This window comes from Ixodes scapularis, unplaced genomic scaffold, assembly GCF_016920785.2.
Source record: "Ixodes scapularis isolate PalLabHiFi unplaced genomic scaffold, ASM1692078v2 PGA_scaffold8__174_contigs__length_109621045, whole genome shotgun sequence".
Taxonomy (NCBI): domain Eukaryota; kingdom Metazoa; phylum Arthropoda; class Arachnida; order Ixodida; family Ixodidae; genus Ixodes; species Ixodes scapularis.
The window spans coordinates 81,072,917-81,098,566 of NW_024609883.1; the positions used below are offsets into that span (position 1 = coordinate 81,072,917).

General features: G+C 43.2%; 1 long non-coding RNA gene across 1 annotated transcript; it reads left to right on the top strand.

Annotated features, from left to right (window-relative positions):
* Positions 1-18,215: 18,215 nt before the first annotated feature.
* Positions 18,216-20,975, top strand: LOC120841562. The gene is made up of 3 exons (XR_005715772.2): positions 18,216-18,299; positions 19,156-19,340; positions 20,778-20,975. It is a non-coding gene; the product is annotated as an uncharacterized LOC120841562 (long non-coding RNA).
* Positions 20,976-25,650: the final 4,675 nt, after the last annotated feature.

A 25,650-nucleotide genomic window follows, 5' to 3' on the forward strand; every position in this document is an offset into this window, starting at 1 on the left:
AGTATAACGTTCCAGTAAAACATCTAATGTTATATGTTGTGTTATTAACGTTAATTTAACATCACATATGTAACTGCGAAATAACGTTAAAAATAGAATGTTCAAATAATGATTTTGGAACATTTATTACTAACGTTATTTCTGTGTTATTATTGAAACGTTAATGTAACATCACATATGTAACTGTGAAATAACGTTAAAAATAGAACGTTCAAATATTGATTTTGGAACATTTATTACTAACGTTATTTCTGTGTTAATATTGAAACGTTAATGTAACATCACACATGTAACTGTGAAATAACGTTAAAAATAGAACGTTCAAATAATGATTTTGGAACATCTATTACTAACGTTATTTCTGTGTTAATATTGAAACGTTAATGTAACATCATATATGTAACTGTGAAATAACGTTAAAAATAGAACGTTCAAATAATGATTTTGGAACATTTATTACTAACGTCATTTCTGTGTTAATATTGAAACATTAATGTAACATCAAATATGTAATTGTCAAATAATGTTAAAAATAGAACTTTAAAATAATGATTTTGGAAGATTCATTACTAATATTTTTTCAGTGTTAATAATAAAACGCTATTGTAACTTTATTTGTAGAACAATAAAATAATGTTGAAAATAAAACATTAAAATAACTTTATTTGTAAAACAATAAAATAATGTAAAAAATATATGTTCGCCGGTTCCTTTTTTTTTATTTGCCCGATTTTTTAAAGGTCTTTCTGAAAAGTACTCTACCTGCCCTGTGATAGTTGCAAGGAGGTGAAGGAAGAGGATTAAGTACGGGAGAAAACGGAAAGAAGAAAAAAGGAAATTTTTCTTAATGAATTACTTCGAAGCTAGGTGGCGCAAGGTACCGCCCGTTATAAAGGGAACAGCCGGAACAGCCAATATTCATCCGTCCGCGTTCCCGCCACTGCAACTGTGGCCCCTGCCACTACAGGTTTCGCCGGTTCGATTTCTTCGAGCGAACTTCTGGGACAGTTTGAATAGCTTGAACTAGTTTGAACTTTGAGTTACTTTGATTTCCAATTAAGCTACGTCCAGCCGCGTCCACAACGGTGACTGCTGACTGATAAAGCGGACAACCGAACAGCTTCTGGACGGCGGGACTCGAGAACCGTAAGTAACCACCTTTTTGATAACCACTGTGCACTGCTTATTTTCTTGAAAACAATCTGACGTAAACTGGTATCCTGTCATTTCTTTGTTTCAAAAGTAACAAGAGGGGGAAAAATGAAATGACATAGAAAACCGTTACATCGTCTGTGCAACCGGCAAAAAAGAATTATTGCCGAGAGCGTCCGCGACCATCTTGCAGACATTTTTCCGAACTCAGTTTTTGTGGCGGTGGATAGGGATTTGATGGTCGACGGAGCGGAGGACAGCGACAACGGAGCGAAAGAGGTTTTACGCAGTGCTACCGAACGGTTTCAGTGATCTTTGCGTGGACACAGATTCAGAGTCGGGTGGTACTGAAATCCGGTCGTAAGGTCTTTTGAGCTTGGCAAGCGAGCTATAGTAGCGAAATGGGCTAGGTCATCAGTGCGACGGTCTGCCCAGCAGTTTCTTTGCGATTTTGGAAATTCTTCGTGAAATTTGGGCAAATGCTAGTGAGAGGTCTGATCCCACATGGAGACACGACTGTTTGTTTTGCCTGTTGCAAAAGCTGAAAATGTCAGTCCCCACAGGTGTGCACAATGGCAAGGAGGGCAGGAGAACTTTTCGAGAAACTTGTTTGAAAACAGGTGCAACTCACACTACTTTTTTAACAAAAATGTTTGCTATTAGTCGACAACTGCCCACATTATCTCTCCGTCATCCCTGCAAATCTTTGACAAAGGGCTGAATATTGAACTAAGCGAAGTGAGTTCAGGAAAGCATGCTATGCTTCCTTTATAGCACCTTGTTAACAAGTTTAGGTGTTTTGTATTTAGTGTTGTGTTGTTTTGTTTGCAGGCAAAGAAGTCCTAAGCATCGTGTCCAAAGCAGGAAGTGCTGGTGCGAATCTCAGCTCTAGAAAGACGACATTCTGTGTTTACTTTTATTTTATCTTTTAAAAACAATTTATTCTTGAGTATTTGCCACCTGCTCAGTATGGCAATAATGTTTTGTTTTGTTTTTTGTCTTGCTTTCATCTAGACATCGGTTGTGGACATTTCTTTTAAAACCTTTTCCTAATCACGTGTTCCAGACAGGTTTTTAAGCTTTTTATAGCTCTATTTTTACTTTTGCAACTTGAACATTTATAGCTGCTCGGTATGAGAATGCGGAGAGCTCAAACTCCTCTGAAACGCCTTCGCGGTTGGAGTAGGGTGTGAACGTTTGAGAACATTTACTAAATTATAATAAAGAGAAATAATTTTGGTGTGAAGCGAGTCCACTGTAAAATTGTAAGGTGACATTTTAGTTCTTGTAGCATTCATTTTAATGAGAAAGTTTGTGAGCAGGAAAGATAATTATGCTTTCTTTCATGATGGCAAGTTTTTTCCACCAAAATTAGTGCTAGCATCCTCGGTGCTATTTTTTATGTACCGCAAATTAGGCTTAAGATGGACGTCAGCTCATAGAGAATTTTTTTATTCTTTTATTTTTATTATATTTTGACCCATGTAATGTCGTGTTTTCAAACTTTTGTACCCTACTCCAATCGCCAGGGCTACATTCTACCAGAGTTTGAGGTCGTTGTGATGTCTAGTTTATTTTTGCGGTAGAGAAACACTGTTGAGTTTTCTCGCTCCTTTCTTTAATTATGTGAGCTTCATGAACCCAATTTACAGGCCTTCAAGCTTCTTCGAAAGTGTGAATTTTTTTTCATAATTGTTCACTTTAATTTTTTTTTTTTACAGGGAAAAGAATTTTAAGTGCATAGTCTAGCAATATTGTCGCTGCTCATGTATACATCAATGTTCCAAATTTGGAGAGTCAATAAATGTACTCATAAACATGTACCAAACTGTTTTCTTTTCACAGCAGGGGTAGACTGCAATTAATCACCTGGGAATCATAGTGTTCGGCGCAAAAAAACAACGGACATAAGAGAGAAAACAGACATACAGGTGCCACTCACAACTATATATATTTGAAAAGTTCAGAAAAACAGGAATACATCTATCGTCATCTTCATCACGTCCACGCATGCGCTTAGCCATGTGATATACGCCTCATCTAACACATGGCTAAGCGCATGCGTGGACGTGATGAAGATGACAATGTATGTATTCCTTTCTTTCTGCACTTTTCAAGTACAGTTGTGAGTGGCACCTGTATGTCTGTTTTCTCTCTTGTGTCCATTGCTTTTTCGCGCCTTACACTATGATTTCCAACGTTCACCAACTAGCCCAACTACAAGTTCTTCTAAAATTAATCACCTGTATGGTAGCTTGTTTTTGCTGCGCTAAATCTGGTGATGGTTGTATCCCACACTTTCTGCCAAGGGAACACTTTTTTCTTCAATTAGTGGTGTGTCGAGTGGCATTATGGCTAAGCTGAATAAATGAATTTCTGATTATTCCTCCCCAGGAAAATGTGAGGCGCACACAGCTGTTTATGTTCCGAACAAGTGTCTTTCTATATTTATGCTTACATCTGTTGTCACAAAGAAGCTTTGTGATGGTTTAGTGTTCAATATTTTAAATTATTATGCCTCTCACAAACACACTTTGTTCAATTGCTGGGACAACCAGTATATGGCCAAACAGATTTGACAAGTTTGGGAGAATGATAAACATAGATCAAGTTTTATTTGCTTGTTTATCATTCTCTGCTTAGATCTCACTTGAAACTTTGGGTGAAGAGTGCAAAGATATTACAATAATCATAAGTTAAAAGGCCATTTGGAGTAGAATCCTTTTCTGACATGTATGTACAGACGTGGAAAGATTCAACGAAGCCACAGGAGCGTGCTGCCTCGAGATACTCGCGCACTTCATGACGGCAGCGAAAAGAACTAGTATCGATGGCTGCTGCAGCTAGCTGTGAAATTAGCTGCTGTCAGCATCCGTTTAGATGACCTGCTCTGCCGCCCTGCTGCCATACTAGCGACCATACGCCTAGAGTGGCACTCTCTACACTGCATCTCGATAAGGCTGGTTATCTGTATCGAACAAGCTGATCGTGTGTACTTGGAATTGCGGAACGCAACAGAATGTCTTTCCTTTTATTTCCGCTACAGTTCCAGTGAAGCACAATAAGCTTTGATTCACATCACGACAACCATATTGAACCAAAAGCATGCATCGTTGCAAATAAAGTTCTTGAAAAGCGCATTGTCTGTTCAGCTGACAAAACATTTCAATGTCAGTGTACAGTGCGCCACTTTAGGCAAATGACTGTCAGTACGGCAGCAGTGCAGGTCATATAACCTTGGTGTTGATAGCAGGGTTGCCAGGTGTTTGAACTCCAACCCGCCAAACGTCTACGAGATATAGCCCAAAAATAGCCAAATGTCGATCCAGAAAAATAGCCCAAAAATAGCCAAAAAACAAACAAACAATCTTATCATTTGAAACGTTTATTTTGAGCAGAAAAGACACATAATACATTTATATCCACCAAATGCCCCAGAAATGGCGTCCCTTGCACGTTCGGCGAACTTCCTGAAATGCTCGTACAAGCGCATGACAACGATGACCAGAATGACGTCACGGTATAACTATGCAGAATTAGCCAATCAACAGACAACCTAAAGAATGCGCAGAACAGGTGCTGTTAAGGCCGCAAGGAATCGCGCCGTCACTTGTTGAGTTAGAGGAATAACAACACATGCTTGCATTCGGACAAAATTCGGAGGTAAACAATTGCACAAGGCGCGCAAAAAGAAGACGAATTTGTTTGCTGTCGCGTACTTATCAGGGTTAAGGGACTGAAGCGCCCCCCAAGAGAAAGAGGACTTGAAAGCCTGGTGCAAGGAGGCATTAGACTTCCTCCGGCTGTGACGGACACCTCCTTTTCGGACTGACACGTACCATCCCATATGATCTTTGCGGTAAACATTAATTACCGTTAATGTCCTTGTTACTGTTGTGTTAAGTTCCTGTTGTACTGCGGCACCGCAGGCCTCAGGTACGGGCCAATGGCCTTTCTGTGGTGCTGCGACCCTCCAGGGTTGAATAAGACTATCTATCTACTCTAAAAAACACATTTGAACCTATAAACCTAAGTGCTTTTAGGCATTTTGGTTCCAGCACAGGTCAGAAATTGCCTGATGCACAGGTCAGAAATAGCCCAATACTAGCCAAATAGCCAACTACCATTTTCTCCCGCCAACTGCAAATAAAACTAGCCCAATTTGGCTATTTATAGCCCAACCTGGCAACCCTGGTTGATAGTCGCTAATCTCGCTATCTGCCAGTATTAGAGGGGATAGTTCCCCACGCCACCGGCAGGACGCGCACACATAGTTCGAGGTTGCACGCTACTGTGGCTTTTTTTTTTCTTGTTTTTTTTTTTTTTTTTTCTTGTTTTTTTTTGTTACGATTGTATTAGCAAAAAGCGCACCTAGCTTGGTTAGTGTTCACGGAAAAAAAAATGCAATTGCTTTTATGAAAAAAATTTTGGAGGGACTGTTAAGAGTCACGAAGACAAACCATACATGTCTGTTTTATTTAGTCTTTTCACTGGTGTGGAATATTGAAATGTGTTAATCTGCTGTTTTGAAAAGGTCTAATAATGATTGTGCCTCACATTTTTATGCTCATTGCAAAGCCCCCATCTTCTGAGTAAACAAGACTCAATAATAGCTAGGGTGTCATTGCTGTGTAGAATTGTTTTGGCCCACCATATATTGTTTCAAGGAGTGTTAAAGCTTGTGAAACAGAAGAGAATGTTACGCTGGTAAAATGTCTGCAAAGTTTGGAGGAATACTTCTGAACCATAAAGGCATATATATACTGTGTGTAGGGCACATCTGAACTAAGGCTACTTCAAACACTAATTTGACTGTGTTGCAGGGCTTGCACCTTGGTAAGACGACTGAGTTACCGTATGTGACAGGTGTTGCCATGGCAATTCACCGTCTCTCGGCAACAGCCCTGGCAATGCAGTCAAACACAACTGTCTGAACCAGACTTTTACAGTATATATTTGTCTTCATGGTTCAGAACACTCCTCCGAACATTTTGCATACATTTTTCTGTAGTCGGTGACAGGTCAAGAACCAAGTGGAAGCTCCTCCCACCTCTTTCCTCTTTAGTAGAGCGAACGCTGGAGAGGAGACGACCTCCTCTCCAGCGTTTGCTCTGCTCAAGTGGAAAGAGGTGGGAGAAGCTTCTACTTGGTTCTTGACCTGTCACCGACTATAATGTGGTAATAACATGTTTTACGAATATTATTATAACGTTTGCCAGAACATTATTTTAATGTTTTGTAAACATTATATTTCTGTTGTAATAACGCTGTGTAAAAAATTTATTTATGTTGTACAAATGTTACTACAATGTTTACAGTAATGTTATGCTAATGTTTTCCGGACATTGTATTTACGTTGCAAAATTGTTTTCCAAGTGTTCAAATAACGTTTATCAAAACGTTATAAGAATGTTCTGCCAAACGTTCAAATAGCTTTATACAGGCGGACATTAAGAACATTCCTCGAACGTTTGGGACGAACATAAAAATAACATTATTCTAATGTTTTCGTGTTACCTGGGTGGAAGCTTCAAAGATTTGAATGGACCGAGATGGCGATTTCCATAACAACATTGAGGGGTTGGCTAACTTGGCTTGTGGATTGTGGAGCCTGTATATACTGTACATAGCGCGTTTTCGGTTTTTGGTTTTGTTGTAGGCATGGCACCACTGTTGTAAATAAAAATTTCTAACCAGATTAGCCAATCGCCTTGCGAGGTTTTGGCCCTCTGTATGTTAGTATCTGTTTGTGTCCAGCGCTACTTTCCCACGATCCACTGACTTTAGCGCCACCATTAGAGGGTCGGGTTTTGCTCCGCACAGGGTGGGTAGATTGATTTTTGGAAAACGTCTATTACACACCCCTAAATTTTGGTGACACTTAAAGTGTTTTGTAAGCGTGCGGATCTTCGGCTCCGTACACACAATAAACTGCTCAAGGCTCCTTTATCTGCGACAATCTTCGAAAATTATATCACATTAAATTTAATTTTTTTTTGCCGTAAAATTAATTTTCGATAGTGCCACCACCGTCGAAATACAGCGCCGCGAGTGGCGGGACGTGTCAAAGCTGAGTGGAATATAACAGAAAGTCCGAACAGTGGTGCACGCGGCACGATTTTCTGCTGATAATTTCAAAACACTAAGTTTCATCTGCCTGAAAACGTAACAGCTGCGAATGAAGACAAACGTACAATTTATACGCCTACATCCCGTCACGCTTAAGGGCGAACACCCTGTATACCACATGGCTCGTGAATAGATGTGTCCTTGATGAGCGTCGCAGTTGCACATACTGTCACGAATGACAAGATGAAACAAAGAATAACTGGGGAAACTGAAACGTTTAATGCGGGCCGAACTTGTGCCCAAAAATAAAAAGGAAACAGAAGATAACAACAAAGCGTCGCGGGCGTCGAAGTCGGCGAAAGAGCAGAGTCGAACGCTGGGGCGAAACTCACTCCGGTTCGCCACGCGGAGCCCCTTATGTGTACATGCGTGAGCTTCTGGAATAATCGGCGTAGAATGTTCGACGCGTAGGGCGGAGCACGGCGATCAAAGTGACGCCACAGCGAACGCCCAGTGAATGCGTGATGACGAAGCAGCCAAGCCCGTTTCGTCATTGATTGAGGTCGAGAGTGAACTAAAGGACGCGGGTGTATTTGGCGGGAATGAAACGCACGAGGTGCGCAAGGATCAGGCGAACTTGCACACCGCATAGATGGTCCAAACGCGAACAGAACCGCTGTACTTCAAATACATTATCGATTTTTTTTTTGTTTTTTTGCGATCGGCGTTTACAGTTTTTGCTTCGCAGCCAATTCGATTGCGTCATCAGCAGACAAGAAAGCCGCAGAAGGAATCACGATGCAAGATGGCGGCAAGTTCTTTTTTTCTGCAGTGCACGCAGACAGCCGATCAAGGCGCAAAATAGAAAGATCCTAGCGATTGACAAAGGTCAGAATATGACTATAAAAAAAAAAAAAGACGAAATTTTGTTGCATACGCGTGAAACGTTCTAGCATCACGTAAAATCAGGTCACAGACTTCAATTCCCCGCTTAATTTAGCGGGGAAACTGAATTGGCGTGTAGGTCACGCAACATTTCCTTTTCCGCTAAGTTTAGAGGAGAGACCAAATTGCCGTATAGGTCACGTGATGTCGATTTCCCTGCTAAATGTAGCGGGGAAAGTGAATTGGTTTGTAGGTCACCGGACGTTAGTTTTCCCGCTAAACTTAGCTGGGAAATCGCCGTCACGTGACCTCACGTCACTTCACCTATACACTAATTCAACTTCCCGCTAAATTTAACAAAGAAACTGAATTTATTTGTAGGTCTGTGACGTCCTATAATGCAACACTGCGCGCGTTGCATTACGGGGCGTCAAAAACCTATACGCCAGTTCAACTTCCCGGTTAAATTTAGCGGAGAAACTGAATTGGTGACGTCCTATAATCTAACACTGCCCGTGTTGCATTATGGGACGTCACAGGCCACGGCTTCACGAAATGCGGCTTTACGAAATGCGGCTTTACGAAATGCGGCTCCACGAAATGCGGCTTCACCAACTCCGGAGCTACTAGACAAAGAACATTTCGCGTTAAAGAAATGCGATGTGCACAGCACGATGAGCATGACGCTTAAAGGCCCGTTCACACACTTGCAACTTCTTAGGACCGAGTGCCTTGAAACCTCTTAAAATCTCTTACGACGAGAGGATGCACTGGCACCACCTATCGGGTAGCACTGAGACACTTGGCGCACCTGTATATATTATATTTATTTCCCGCATCATACTTTCTTTCTTGGCATGGAAAACTTTTGTCAATGTTATAAACGAACATTTCTCAGTGCACTCGATCTCGCAAATACCGCCAAACCTTCGCTATAGGGAAATGCAGTTCCAGAATCACCCGATAGATGGCGCCAGCGTGCCAGTGTGTTCTGTCGTCGTAAGACACACTAAAGCGCCGTTCGCGCACTTGCAACCGAGTAAGACCGAGAGAAACCAGACCGGTTTTTAAGCCTTTTGCGACTTCTTAGGACCAGTTGCGCTGCTGCGGAGCTGGTCTTAAGAGATCTCAAGAGGCTTAAAAACCGGTTTGGTCCCTCTCGGTCTTACTCAATCGCAAAAAAGTGAACGGGCCTTAAGATTTCTTTGGTTCTAAGGAGTCGCAAGTGTGTGAACGGGCCTTTACTTGCTCATCGTCACTGCTTAATTTGCACTTTACAGGTGTAATCGAAACGTGTCTTTGCGGAGCGCCTGGTTCGTCTGCTTCTTTCGCAGGGGTTGTGGTGACGTCACAACGCCGAGCTCTGGTGGGCTCTGATTGAACGCTATAGTAGGGTAGACCTCAAGGAAGCTTGCTTTGAGGTCTACCCGCTATAGCCAACCGGCAACGGCCAGGCGGCGCCAGTAGGGTGAGAGCGCACGATTATATCCTGTCTCGTTGTAACTTGGCAAAGGGTGAACGATAAGCGCCACATTGCGCGCCGAAGGCTTCGAAATGCGCGACGTATACGAGCGCAACGCACTCATATTGGAGCATGACGCAGCGAAAAGCCTGATACTTCTCCGGAGTTGAGGCGCGCTCCGGTGATAGGCAGTCACGTTCCGGTTGGCCCGCCAGGGCCGTAGCTTCCGCTCTACTGGCACGTTACGCGATCACGGCTTCTTGGGATACCCAGTATTTCTTGCTTCAGACACTAGGCTAAGCGGCGCCACCTCGGCTAATAGCTCACGTTTGAACAATGCAGCCATCACTCCCAGGGGTACCCAATATTTCTTGTTTCAATCACTAGATGGCGCCAAACCAAACAGGATTGCAGGTTGCCTATATCCTTCCAAACCGAGCCAGTCAGAGCTCGCCGTTCTGACGTCACCACAAGCCCCTTGCAAAAGAAGCAGACGAACTTGCGCCCCGCATGCCCTGTTTCTCTTCAATTCCTCAGTCGACGTTACAATCCGACAGAGCCAATCAAGCAGCGTCAAAAGTGCATCGTCATCTTTGCGCTCGTCGTCTTTGCGCGTTTTCCGTCACCGGCTACACCAATCGCGGAAAGAAACGCAGGATTGCGGCGGATTCACAGCGTGTGATTGGTTTAAGTCGGAATTGTAAACGCACAAAGACAACCAGCGCCGTGACGATTCACTTTTGACTGCTTGACTGGCTTCATAGGGTAGGGGTTTGACGTAAAAGTGGAACAGAGTTTAGTAACTTTTAAGTTTATCAAAAGATACGAGGGGTGATCTGAAAGTTTTGCAACTCGGCTATAACGAAAAGTGTGACAGTGATGTCTCTATAACAGTTGGTTAGCTCACCTCTCTAGAGTCTAGCCAAACATGTTCGTAATACCAAGACTTCCGGTTCCGCTTTTGGACTGCACCAGTCAGTTAAACATGGCGCCCTCCCCTGATTTCAAACTTGAGTACCGGAGCATGATAAAGCTTTTGTGCAAACAAGTGAGTTCCGCCAAGGAAATTCGCAGTAGAATGGTGACTGTGTATGGCGATGAATGCTCTTCATATGCTACAGTAACGTTTTAGTTCAACGAGTTTAAACGAGGTCGTGTGGACGTGGAAGACGACCCAAGGTCAGGGCGGCCCAGCACTTCGACCGATTTGGATCATATAGCCCGAGCTGAGAGCCTCATTATGAAGAATCGCCAAATTAAGGTGTCCGAAGTTGCTACAGAATTGTACATTTAGTATGGCAGTGCTTTCACGAATCATCCATGACGTTTTGGTTATGTCGAAGGTCTCGGCACGACGGGTGCAACGGAACCTATCTAGGCATAATCAATAGCACCGCTTGCATTCGTCAAGGGAGCTTTTGAACATTTAGGAAATCGACCCAGAAGATTTATTCGCCCGCCTTGTGACTGGGGATGAGACGCGGCTTTACCAGTGGGACCCCGAAACAAAACAGCAGGCTATGCAGTGGAGGCATTCGGGGTCCCCCCCTCCGAAAAAATTCAAGACACAACACTCGGGGAAGAAAGTGAAGGCGACAGTTTTTTGGGAAGCAAAAGGGCTCCTGCTGATTGATTATTTGGAAAACAGCAGGACAATAACAGGCGAATACTATGCCAACGTTCTCCGAAAACCGCGTGAAGCCATCTTGGAAAAACGACGAGGATTGGTAACAACTCCACCTTTTACAAGTCTCGCGTTGCCCAGGCTGTCATTCGAGAGTGTGCTTTCGAAGAGCATGACCACCCACCCTACAGTCTTGAACTGGCCCCTAGTGGGTTCTTTTTATTCCTGAATCTAAAAAAAGACACCTAAAAGGAACAAGGTTTGATGACTTGAGTGCGCTGCGAACTGCCACAGAGCAGTGGCTTAACAAACAATAACTTTTTTTTTTTGCGAGGTATCAAAAGCCTTTAAGGCAAATGGGAGAAGTGCGTTAGTGTGAGGAGGGATTATGTTAAAAAAATATCTTTTTTTTTTTTTCAAAACCCTCTGTAGCTTTTGTTATATGCAAGTTGCAAAACTTTCTGATCACCCCTCGTACACGACACAACAGAGTGACTAGTCAAGATAATGTGCTACGGAACCCCCGCTGCCAGTACGCACCAACACGGTGTTTCCAAACAAGCCCGCTTCGCCCTGCACTGCGCATGCGCAGAAACCAAATTTTGGAAAAGTGAAGAGTCTGCGCATGGCGCGGTACCGACAGCAGTGCCACCGCAGTGCCATGACGTCAGTGGGTTGAGTTGAACTATACAGACACCGTGCGTGCTTTCGGTTCCCAGCACGCGGTAGGCATGTACTGCTCGGCGAAGAGACGTGCAGCTGTTGGTCTAAATCGCACCACGTGAGGTGTGTTTTACGCTGTCGCGACCTTCAACCCGGGGAAATTTTTCCTCGCAGCGCTTTAAAACCGCGCAAACCTGCCTTTTTTCGTCGGCACCGCATGTCGCAACGCAAGCGGCCGTGCGTCATCTAACCCCAATGTGCCGGCTTCTTGATTTTGCATTTTGTGTCACTTACTGCCTTTTGGTGCTGGCGGAGAGTTGTTTTTCGTGTCTGAATCTGATGCGCGTGTCTGTTTTTGACGAGGTTTGCGATGTGTACAAACGCAGTGAAACACCTCTGACGCGTTTCCATGGGCTGCCTTGATGTTTTTAGTCAAATGTTTAACCACCACCAGCTTGTTTGCGCTCTAACCTTTTGTTCACTAAGTCTTACTACTGCCGAATATTCTCGAAAACATAAGACAAACAGCCCGTTTCAGCGGTTACACCTGTCTCCAAAGTATTAGTCGAATTTGTAGCATGCATGCAAATTTAGACAGCGAGAATTTAGTCTGCCCTGGTTCGAATGCCGCGTGCCAAGCTTTCGTCTTTAACTCATCGCCATGCGGCATTCGAAGCACGGATCAGGCGGCGACTCGCGTTCGAATCTGTATGCAGACTGTCTTTCGTAGGATGTATTACCGGTGTGACCCCGGAGTAAAGCTGAAACTGCAGCCAATATCACAAGCACGAGAGCACAAGCTCGCGGCTTAAAAGTTCTTCCACAGAACTAGCGCTCGCGCTAGAAGGGCACGTCTCGGACCCAGGAGCGCGGAGCTCGCGGTTCTAGCTTTGGCACAGAAACGAAAATCAAAATAAACGGAAAGGGGTACAGAAACGAAAATCAAAATAAACATAAACCTTTCCAAAATGAGTGAAAGGACCTGTGATATTGTAGATGACAATCGCACGTTCGTATTTTGAGCGGATGGATATATACCTTTCGTTTCAAGCGTCCGATTCTAGCGACCGCTTCGAAACTGGCCATCGAGGCGTGCGATGTGTCATGGGAACTCCGTCGCAATTGTGACGTCAGGCTCCTCAGCACAGCCAAAGGCTGGCGTGATTATGAGCGCCGCCACGGCGGTGGCTTATGCGTGTTACAATCTCGCGTTTCGGAGTGGTGGAGGTCTGGACAGCTGCACGATGACATTCGTGACGTATTCATTTCGGCTTTTTGAGTCCGCGGTGCGTTCCGCCAAGGTCTATGAACTCGATAGGACGAGGATTTTGACTAGCAAGGGGACTCGGAATATGTCAGTGAGGACGAGTAGTCACTCTCTCACATGGTGACGGTCAGGCGATTTGGTCTAGAGCCGTACGAACTATCCGACAGACCGACCGTTCGCCCGGCAAAATCTGACAGGCGTAGGGGTCGCCGAGAAACGCCTCGCATTCAATAATGATTGGCCAACTTGGAGGTATGCCTTATTTGGTGTTTTATTAACAACGTGCTAACTTACCAGTTTGCTTCGCTTTTCGTGCGGTTCGCTGAGCTCTTCTGATTTTCTTTCCTCAGAAAAAAAACTGTTGGCACAACCCCTGGTAGCAGCCGAATATTCTCGCTAGGAAGACCCAGACTCCTGAAAAGAGTGTTCCGCCTTTCATACTCCCCATCGCGAAAATGGTCACTGCACAGGCGATCGGTCTTCATCAGCGCCCGAGATGCGTGAGACGGATCCAGACGCTTCGGAATTTCTCACCGTTCGGAAATCCGTGGCTTGGCGTCTTGTAATTCAGCACGCTGTTGTCGCAGCCCTCTGCCGCGCAATAGCACAGCATCCTGCACGCAAACGTGATGAATAAACACCGTAACAACTCGGTGGTATAAAAAAAATAATCGCGCCCCGTGCGAAGCAGCACGATTGCGTCATTGCGTTCACGGCTAGGGTGTCTACAGGGGTGTCAGAGAAAAAAAAATTACAGGGTTTTTTCACCACAAAAATAAACTAGGCATCGCCGAACGCTCATTTCCGCCCAAAGGTAGCGCTGGAGGTCACAACCAGATGCCAAAGTTTCAGCCCGATCCGATACCTTATTCAAAAGTTATAAGCGATTTTCTGAAAATTTCAATGGGAAAATGGAGCCCATTTTCGCCCGTTTTTGATTTCTGGTGCCCTCCATAGAGCCCCATGTACTCGAAAACTCCGTCGGCCGCCATTTTCCCATAGAAATCTTCAGAAATTTACTTAAAACTTTTGATTAAGGTATCGGATCGGGCTGAAACTTTGTTTGGCATCTGGTTGTGACCTCTAGCGCTACCTTTGGGCAGAAAATGAGCGTTCGGCGATGCCCACTTTATTTTTGCGGTAAAAAGAAAACGTGCAAATTTTTTTTTTTGTGACACCCTGTATATGAGTACGGTGTCCCGCCGATGGTGGCGCCACTGCGGAAGGGGCAACACGTCACGATCCCGCAAGAAAGCTTCGGCCCCTTCAATTACCAGGTTTAAGTGGAACATCGTTTTATTAGTTTTAGAATTACTTTACTTGCGCTTACAAACGAGAGACTGATGCTCTTCAGGTGCTGATGCGACATGGTATATAGCTAAATAATAAAATGAGCACTAAAAGTTCGTTTCCGTGCCCCTTGAAGGGTGAATGGAGCGCGTAATCATTGTTGGGGGAATGCGGATCACGTCACACGGGAGTGACCGAAGACCAGCGTGCATGAATGGTATGCGGAAAGCAAGTCGTCTGCTTCTTGCACAGGAGTTGCGATGACGTCAGAACGACGCCGAGCTCTGATTGGCTGATTGAAAAAGATAGTGGGTAGACCTTAATGCTAAACGCCTTAAGGTCTACCCACTATTTTTTTTTCTTCTTTTCAATAAGGGCTCGGCGTTTTGACATGATCGCAACCCCTGTGCTAGAAGCAGACAAACTTAAGCTCCGAATTGGCATGAAGGTGTTGAAAGGTCTTGTCTGGTGATATCCGGAAGTTACTACGTTTTTGGCGCTAGTCACGTAGAGAGGACCGCAATAATATGGCGATATGTGATTTTTTTTTTTAAAGATCAGTTATAAACACCAATACGAAACTTTATGCCAAATTTGGCAAGTATGCATGGCTGGTCGTGTCATGACGTCAGATCAGACATGGTAGGGTCAGAGTTGCTGAAGTTGACTTATTCCCGGTTTTGATCAACATGGTTGGTGGTGCACACAGTTATCATCCTCGAATAATTGAGCTTCCCTCGATACCGTAAATGTTGTCTTTCTTAGAACGAAGTTATTTTACTAGGACGGCAGTAGAAAGCTGAGGTGTCTCTCTTTGCCTTATGCTCCGTCAGAGCTTCCGTTGCCAACGAAAACGCTGCGTGTTTTGCAGGTGCAAACTGAGCAGTTGGGCTTTGTTAAAAATTGAGTTACTTGTGTGGCGGAGGATTAGAAATTCGCATTATGTGCTTGAAAACACATTATAGTTAACTGCAGCCATTTCTTACTAGTCTGCTTTTAGCACTTGCCTCGTTCTTGACGCAATTACCACTACTTCCAAAAATTCAATTACGGTGCACAGTCCAGCTGGTGGAATTTTGCCGTAGTGTTTACCATTTTCTATCACAGTAAACTTTTCTTCTTCAAGCGTCAATCGCCAGTTCAATATGATTATTCTGTGAAAACACCAGGAAGCCTTAAGTTACAGTGCCTTCATGCACATCGAGGCAACCAATTTAGGCATACAATATTTCGTCTACAAGGTCATTGTCACAGCCCTACCCTCTTATTCCTTCGATGGATGTTTTCAAGTCTAATAATAAACTTGTAAGTATACTACAGTAGATTCGTAAGCACAACATGTACATTCAACTTTAGACAATCCTAGCATGGCTGTGATTTTATGTTTAGCGGAATTGACAGCATGAGAACCACGCGGTAGTGTGGAAGATGACTTCGTTAGTCAAATGGTAAATACAATAAAAGCATTAAATATGGGTGGATCCAAGTGCAACTTCGTTTAACTTAAATACGAGAACGCGAATGATTAGAAAATCTTCCGCGTTTTCGATGACACTCAGCAAGTTTCTTATTGAAACCTGAAGGCACCCTATTGAAACCATGTGTTTATTTTAACTAAATAAAAAAGAGCATTAGCAAACTGTAAGTAATTATTTCGCCATTAATGGTTTTTCTGCAATCCCCGACATCTGCCGTGGCCGGCAGTTGTTTCCCGAAAATAGTTTTTTTCCTCTTCTCCCTATTCATAGAGATTTTTTTTTTTTTTAAATTCAGTATTCGCCGAAACACCCTGTATTTTCTCCACACGACGTTGCACCTAAGGATGTTGGAGGCGAACTGAAAGCTGGTAGTTTCTTTTAGCGCAGCTTAAAACTGGCTCAGACCCGTGTCTACGAGTAAAACCGACTGCTTCACATCTCACTGCGTTCCACTACGACGCATTAGAACGTTGTAGGGAGCCTTCATGTGTGCTAAAGCATTCTAGGGCGCACATGAAGGCACCCTAGAACGTTGGACATGCAACATATACAGTTCCTGTCGGTTTAGGAACCGGGGGGGGGGGGGGGGTGAGCCCCGAGCATGTCATTATCGTTCCGCGTCCAATCAGATTGCAGCATTAGCCGATAAGAACGCCGAAGAATCAGTCACAAAGTAAGAAGCGTGAACCAAATAAACCACACCCTGCGTTTCTTGGGTATTGAGTGACTCTCGAGGAGAGGGGATCGAGGGGTGGCGCCCCCCTTGCGGCCACCTCGGGAACTAACGCTGTGTGGCAAACAAACGCTCCGACTGCAGTGATTAGTGCATTCGCTGTCATGAAAGACGACAAAGCAAGTGCTTTACGGGAAAGTACACGCTCCAGATTTTTCAGAGTGCACCCCTTGACTACCAAAGGAGTTACAACGACGCGGGTTGTAAATTTCCCGCAATTTGTAAATACAAATTGTTCTACGTTCTGTTGTTGTTGTTTTTTTATCGAAAAGCTAGAACCAGGAGAGACAGAACTTTGTTTTCAAGTTTTGGCTTTGACATGCTAGCAATAAAAACGAAATACGCTGCTTCTAGCTAGTGGTGTGTACATAATACGTATCGTAATCGAAAACTGAAACACAGAATGCGTCTGTGATAATATTCTTTACCACTTATTTATTTTTTCATTCTAGTACCTCCAACGCTGTAAAAGATGGGGAGAGGTTAACAGACAGCTGATGTTAGATATAATTAAAAAGATATTCTAGAAACGTTAAGAACTCAATACATATTGTTTAACACAACACTACCCACTTAAATTGGCACTGTTTCAAGCGTGTACTGTATTAGGAGAAAAAAAAAGAAGAAGGTTTTCAAGACATAAGTTTAGCAGCGTGTTGCCCTTAGCTCGAAAACATAATCTCTTTCTTGCTACAGGTATATATATTTTGACGCTAAGGACAGTTCCTTTACTCGTTCATTGTGGCATTGCAAAAATGACATTAAACTGAGCTTTTTAGAACTATCCCTGTCTTGGGGAAGATAAAAATGTTTAATACACACAACTATAGCGACAACCGTGGTAACTACGCCGATTTACCACTTTTATTTTTGAAACTTATAAAGATATTTTGATGCAAATGTATATGTATTTAGGTTCATTGGTCATGCGATTCTTGCGTAAATGCACTAACTTTGTTTCTACATGTTTATTAACATAATTGCTTGTCGTGTATTGCCGCCCACACTTCCCCACTCTATTCCATTTTCTTCTACTCACCATGCCCGCGAGCACGCGTTATGCTCCCTTGTACCCATTTTAACACGGGTACCTTAGATGAACAACCACATCAGCCTTGTTAAACCGCACTTTCCTAAACCAAGGAAAGCCGTTTTGCCTTTCTAACTATTCGACCCGCTTTGAAAGAGTAAAGGGCAGGAAAGCCCTTGACAGAGTTGGCAACGGGGGCTGCGCGATGCATGCATACACGATTTTTTTCGGGGGGATCCTCCGCGTGAGACATGCAAATTAATCTCGCGACACCTTCGTCGCCATGTGTACTTTCTTCATCTCGAATTAGCCTTTTCCGGGTTCTTAAGTATTTTTTTCAGTGGCGCCACGTACCGCGAAGCATGTGTCTCACATGGTTGAACATGCTAACCTCGACCTCTATGCACGCTCCTCGCTTGTATCGATGTTTTTATTTTACTTCCTTCGATCGAAGGCAACCCTGGAACTCGTGAATCGGTTGCACGTACGCTCTTGTTACGCAACATTCCAAGTTTCCATCAAGCTGCTCGCTGCCTTGACGGATTCCTATAAAAGGCGCGTAGCGGAGAACGGAACACACATTCCCTTCCAACACTAGTCAAGGTTTGAGAACCGTGTGCTCCGCAGAAGCAACATGAAGGTCCTGGTAAGTTTACTTTGATCTCACAATACGCTTTCGTATTTTTTTTCTTCAAATGTACAATGCCTATTATTTGCCTTCTGCTATCTCAGAAATATTATATTTGTAGTTGAGCACCTACACGCAGAGTTATTACTGTACAATAACCTTAATGTTCTTGGCGCCAAAATCAACGATATATCATCTGGAGCGGGCGTTGCAAAACATGTTTTAAGTTTATTACAAAAACTGCATTCGCTGCATATTAGATTAAACGCAGAATTAAACTTAGCCAGAACAGTCACTTGGTAGATAATTCTCTAAGCCTATCATCTCATTTTACGAAACAATTATATTTTAAAAACAAAAACAAAACGTCACTAGAGTATACCATATATTTCGCCTTGAGCAGGCAGATTATGTACGCTACATTAAAATTATGCAACCTAATGAAGTAGAGAATGCCTGCAACTGATGTTCACAAATCGCTTTCAAAAGCTTATGGTCAAATTCAAATTGAGTGGGGGGATGGATTTTTAGGTGCAAAACCAACAAAGGGCAATCTGGCAAGCAGACACCAGCGAACGACCGAGGATTACTTTCGACCACCTTGGAAAATGACTGTGTGGAATATTTTGACACGCAACCAAAATCTCGGCTACACGGCGCCTTGTTCCCAATAGGCCTCGGTCAGAATGCGAATACCTCCGTTAGGATTCGAACCCACCACCTGAGGATTCGTGGGCTGGCGCTTTTCCTCGGAGCCACTGAGGCGGCCTGGAGCTTGTGGCGTAGTATATTTGAAGTAATAACTCGTTACGGCCTGCGGTAAAGCTGTCTTGGTGCGTTCAGCATTGAAGAGATCTATTGGCCCAATGTCCAGGTACTTCTGGCCGTTCTCGCCATGTTCGCCGTGGCTTACACTGTGGCGGCGCCGCAGTACTACGTCGGCGACGCCCTGCACTACTACGGCCACTACGCGTCGCCGTTGGGATACTACCACTCCTATTACCCGTACTACTACTACGGGCGCTAGAGGGCGTGGAACTCCTGCTGCCCTTGGGATGGGTAAGTGTCCTCAGACGTCAAACGTGGAAACGAGATATTCATCCTAGGAAAAAACATTTAGTAATCCTTTTGGCTTTATAAGATTTCAATCAGATATAAATTAGAAAAAGAAACACATATGCAACCCGAGCTATTTGATACAAAGCGGCTGTCTTGGATTGAGTGGCATCTAGTAAAGAAGAATCTCGATTGCTAACAACTCGTTTGGATCTCTAATGGTTAGCAGCATAGACATTGGCAATTTAAGATACTCAGACCGTGATATGTCTCGAATATCTTATCATTGGTTCACAGTCAACGAAATCGCGGAATTAGCCGATACAAATACGGAAGAAGAAATCATGAAGCTAGGAGTGCGTGGGAGAAAGCTACGCCCGGTTTCTTAAACTGTCAGTGAGAGTAATAGAAATATGTGATTGCCAAACCTTCATTTTCTAACTGGAAGATTAAAGGATAATTTTTTTAACCTTTCAAAATTAAAAAAAAAAAATCCAATACAAAAAAAAGGTCATGGACATAGTAAAGCAATGCACATAAGCAGGTTTTAAGTGCTAAAATACTGTTTTTCACTATACCTGGGCTCGATCGACCAGGGCTTATTTATTTATTTGTTTACGATACTACTAAGCCCCATTCGGGATTTTTGTAGAGTTATATAAAATAAGCAATATACAAAATCATGAAGGATTTTATGCACGCACCCGATGAAAGTAACATGTTGTTCGATGTCGCAGGTACGCTCCTGAGTCGACCCAAAATGATTGTGGGGTAGTTGAACGTACGATGTTTTGCGGCAAATGATTTCTTTCATTCATTACTGAATCGGAGGAAGAGAGAAAATATTGAGGGGGTGTGAACTCTTCAAGAAGTTTACAGCGATTATATGTCTTGTTACTCATTTGCTAGTAGGGATTAAGCAATTTTGGGGAATATATCCTGTTGCACTGTTGAGTTTCGTATTTTAGATATGAAGTACGTTGCAATGACACCGAATTCAATATACAAACGTTCGTCTGAACTTCAAGTAAATTGCTTTTGTGAACGACGGGAACGACTTAAACTATAAGAAAGTGATCAGGAAGTTAACATGATAGACTAAAACTCCGAGACTCAAGAGAACGAGGAACGGAACGACACAGAATTATTATTATTATTATAACAACCAGCAGTAATAATAATATTATTATTATAACAACCAGCAATAATAATAATAATAATAATAATATTATTATTATTATAACAACCAGCACCAGCTCGTTTGCGTCCCAACTTTCTGGTAATAAGAAAATCTAATTTCCTGGATTCTGGATGTACCAGAGTAGTAGTAATAATCTTTTTTAAAGTGGTTCGTGCAGCAGATGTTTACATAGAAATATAAATAAACGAAGGTTATGAGTTTGGCACGCATACTAACATTCCTTATTCTTCTTTCAACAGCGTTCTGAATTATCACTCCGTCCCGAGAGCACAGCACCGCGGGAGCCACACCACAACCATCTGTACTCTGATTCCTTCACCTCCAAAGCTACAAGAACCCCAGCTCTGATCACCCTGACTACAGCTCCCTCGATTACCACAAACTATTGCTCACTGCTCGACTATTGGCTTCTGAAATAAAATGTTTCCTAAACACTATCATTGAGGATGTTTTGAGCGTATTGTTTTCAGCATCGCGAATGAAGAATTTTACGGCAGCGTATACACGTTTGCAAGTAGCCACGCTTCTTCAAAAGCTAGTCTAACCACCACCGAAAAACACTCTTTGGTGGGTCAACATTCTGGCAACCATGGGTACGCCCTAGGAAGGCGTTTTGACGCCTTAGCAATCACAAAAAAATAAGGTTAGAAAATCGGTGAAAAAGGTCTGGAGAAGCGTAATAACACCAACGATTCGTTGGGTAGACGATTTAACTAGAAATTCAATTTAGAACAAAATTTGAAATTTTGATGAATTTGATTCATTTTTTTTAAGCTATAGGTGGCGCAAGCTACCTCCGGTACAAGGGGTATACAACCAATACCATATAACAGAGCCGTACCATCTAACCATCTATCCAGACTCGACTTGTAGAGGATCTACACACACCAGTAGCAGGACTGCCAATCAGAGGCCAAACTTGCAAACGCGTGTTCACTATTGTTGCGTTCTATTTGCCTCTACCTCCTGCACCAGCTGCACTCGGTGCACACCTCCGTATTCGATTTACGAGTGGAGCCTATCTGAAAATGCAACCGGGAGCACATTGCCCTGCACCTTTCTGCCCCGGTGCAGGCTGGTGCAGGGAAATCGAATGAGCCTTGTGTGGGCATTAAATAGAGGACGCTATACTTTGTCTCAGATTGAATCCAGACGCAGCCCACGTTACAAGGTAATGGGACCAATCAAGCATTGTCAAAAGCGCAAGTCACTGGGCCTTTTTTTCTGTTTATAATTGGTTCAGTGATGGTAGAACACGTACAGAAACACGACGAACACCATGATGGATCGCTTTTGACGCTGTCAAATTGATCCGATCAGCTCGCAGCGTCGGCTGCGTCTGGACTTAAGGTGAAACCAAGTATGGAGCCACATATCATGACTCCGTGTTTGTTTTCGGTTGAACTGACGCACACACTCAAAAGTTAAGGGCTGCAGCTTTTGCCTAGTGATTCTCGGCTGTTGATTGGCCCATAGCAATTCATCTAGAGTGCTACTTACATAGCTAGCTGATTTATATTAACCCGTTCCCAGTGCATTTAGGGTAGTTCATTTGTTATCGAAACGTATCTACAGTGCTCCATCCAGAGATTATTGGTTCGTCCAGGTGTCACATTGAAGCTTCGGTACAACATTATATTATTAATAATAATAATAGTGTTTATTTCCACCATAAGATGATGGGTGCGATCAGGAAAAAAAGCTGTGAGGTACAGCTTGACGGGTACCTGACCGCCTACAGCAGCAGCGACTAAGTGGGGAAATAATACAGCAATCAAAAGAGAAACACAAATGTACAGAAAATGATCGCCATCACAACATGTTAAGCACAATACCTTAGATTATCACAATGTTGACGTATACATCCTACTACCGTATTAATGCAAGAACCGCCCACAGTCACGGTTGATTGTGTCCTATCATTCATTGCTAGCACGTGACTTCTACTGCCGGCCATTTAGGCCATTACCTGGCGTTGAAGTTTACCTTTTTTTTTAAACTTATTTACTTGAGTTTTAGGTAATCTGGTACTGTAAGAGTTTTGTTTCTTTAGCTCCATAAAGCCAACCAACATTATTTGAATGCCAATTTTCCACGTAAAGGTGTAGCAAAAAACGTTATTTTTATTCAGAAGGGTTTTAACTTTTGTTGATCCGTATCACCACCGCACAGGCACCTTACTATAAGAAACCACAAACACAAATTAGCGCATTTTTGCAAACACGTATTATTAATAAATTTTATTTAGAAAACAAACAAAAAAGTTAATGTAATTGTGTTTGTTTATGCTGTTTTCTACATTTTTTTAAGGAAATTATTTATTTGAAAGGCAGCACTGCGTCTGTATATCTTCGCTTGTCCGTCTGGGCTTCGCTCAGTTTTGTTTGCTTTGAATGACATGACACAAACTAGATAACAAATATCGAATGACATTTCCCGAAGAAATTTGGGTTTGCTGAAGTAGACACCGTCTCCAGTATGGTCTGAATGAATGAATTTTAGGTCCGAGGACACCTCCGGAGTCCTCGGACCTAAAACAAACTTGTATTCACGTCGAAAGTTTCCACCAGGAATTTCCCAAACGGCAGTATTATTTTGTTTCCTTGGAGGTAAAAATCAACCACTCGGAACGTCCGTTCTGCTACTCGCTAAAAAAAAAAAAAAAAGAAAAAAAAAGAAAGGAAAAAAAGGAAGAAAACGTAGAGCCACGATTGCGGTAAATTTGCGGCTGACAAGGAATACGGCCGGCGTAATGTATACTATACTTGGCCACGACATATATCACATAAAAGTTAATGATGATTATGATGGGATCGCGAGGCAACCCACCAACCTTTAACCGTATGCAGGTTTTAGCAGGACGCGAAACACTTAAATTCTATTCTTCTTTTCTTCTTCTTCTTCTCTTATTAATAATATTCTTATTATCACAATGGTACATACTTCTACTTTGAATTAGAATACTTCCAAGTCTTGTTATTCGCAAGTAGGTTGACGGTTTTTCTTGATGACTGTTGTGGCGTCACGCCACACTTCCCGTGGGAATTCTTACACACAACCGGTGATCATTAGAAGAAAGTGAGTTATTTTAGAGCTTTGTCCGCGATGCTATTCGAAATTCAGAAGCTACAGTTTAGTGTCGTATGCATGAGCAAGCGCGTAAACCTACGTGATAATTTACAACCTTAGGAGCGCAATGCGAGTCGAAACACGCTTCGAACACTCTTATTTTGAGCGAGCCGAGCGTTTTCAGGATTGAAATCTATTTTCTTGATCTGTGAAATAGTTGAGGCTCTATCAGGCCCGTACGTGATAAGGGAGTTCCTTATGAATCTGCTAAGGGGCGAGCGTGCTTGAATACCCGAGCCGCTGTCGACGGTGGGTTTAGCTACTGCGTCTAATAATTACCACTTGTAGGGATCTATTTTACTTGCAAACACCCCGAGAGATCAAGTTTCGTGTCGTATGTCCTCTAGAAAAAACGGAACATACTTGAGGCCTTAATCATTTCGGAGATTGTTCTTCATATCATGACCACCTTTAAAGGGGACCATGAAGGCGATCTGGAAGTTCAGTTCAACGAATGCAATAGATGCCAGGTGTATTTCAGGTAATGTTGACAAAGTTTTAGTGGAAAGTCATGCTTGCTCACCGCAAAAATTAATTTAACAAATCCAGCAATAAACACTCCGAAAAAAAAAAACTGAAAAAAACACACACAAAAAACTAGCAGTTTTTGAATTTATGTGGTTTGTGACATCAGTTGAGGCTCGTCAGACGATTGGTCGAAGTGAACGGAGTCAGCTCGTCTTCGTTTTCGATCGTGAGTTGCAAACACATTGCGTTTTATTTAATTCAACAACAACAAAAACCTTTCAGTCCGCAGATGCGTAGACTGAAATACTCGAGCGCTTCTCTCTCGCGAAAATGGGGCAAATCGTTTGGTTTGGCAACAGCATAAGATTTTCTTTTTTTTTTTTTTCTAGTCAAGAAATACAAAAAAATGGCGCACCATTGTATTTCGTTCCGTTCTGTCGCGCGATTCTTGATTCCACGCGTGAAGGGAGTCACAGGGACCACTCCAGGCTGACGCGCTGTAGTTTGCGGTATACTCCTCCTGGTCCATGCCAAAAAACCTTCTGTCAGACCGTCGTCTCGTACACCGCAATCTTTCTTGCACATGCACCCAACGTTTCATCCAGCGCTGAGACTTTTCTGCGCCTGTGGTTTACTGGAGTGTTGCGCGCGAATATGCGGGGAACGAGGGCATCGGTAAACACCACTCCGCGAGCCCAAGACAACGTCGCGTTTACGCTGAGCCTCCTCCAGGAGGACCGTCGTATGTCTTGGGTTAGCAAAATGCATTCGGTACGTAACAGAAACACGCAATTCGTATTGTTCTTCGTAATGCGATACTGGCAACCAAGCAGCATACGAAGCACGAATGTCCTGGCAACGCCTTATCCGTGTTACTCACCATGGTAACGCGGCGCAACGCTCCCAAGCCACACTAAGCGCCGCTACAACTCATCGGGCATGCTGCGGTAACTACTAAATTCTACCGAAACGAACGGTTCATTGTTGATGTCACCTGCGCTTTAGGAGAAGTTGTATGGCGGGAAAGCCGAATGTCACTTTTGGTTTGGTTAGTTTATTTTACTCGAAATATTAAGCTTCAGAGTTTTGTATTAAAAGATTGCTCACACTGCCAAGTCCCTGCAAAGTCAGAAAACACCCTTTTCTAAGAAAAGATTGAAACTCGTCTTCGAGGATATTACGTGGAAGAGCTGCCAACACGAGAGCGTGATTTCGTAGTCGCACGGGTGCTTCGTGCCGTCTGTATTGGTTGTTATTTTTTAAAAACTATATGTGGTGCGGGGTGCATGTGAAGTTGATGTTTATAGAACGCAGCCCGATGACGTGTCGAAATATCTCGAAATTTGATCGGCAAAGGTGTTCAGCTGGTTAATTTCCCTTTAAAATTGAACAATACAAAGATGTGAACACCGTAGAAACATCTAGGACAAGGGGGTTTTTCGGTGCAAAACATCCCCAATGTCATATTGGTGAGCTGTGCCGCGTATTTTACAAACTATTTATGATGTTATGTAA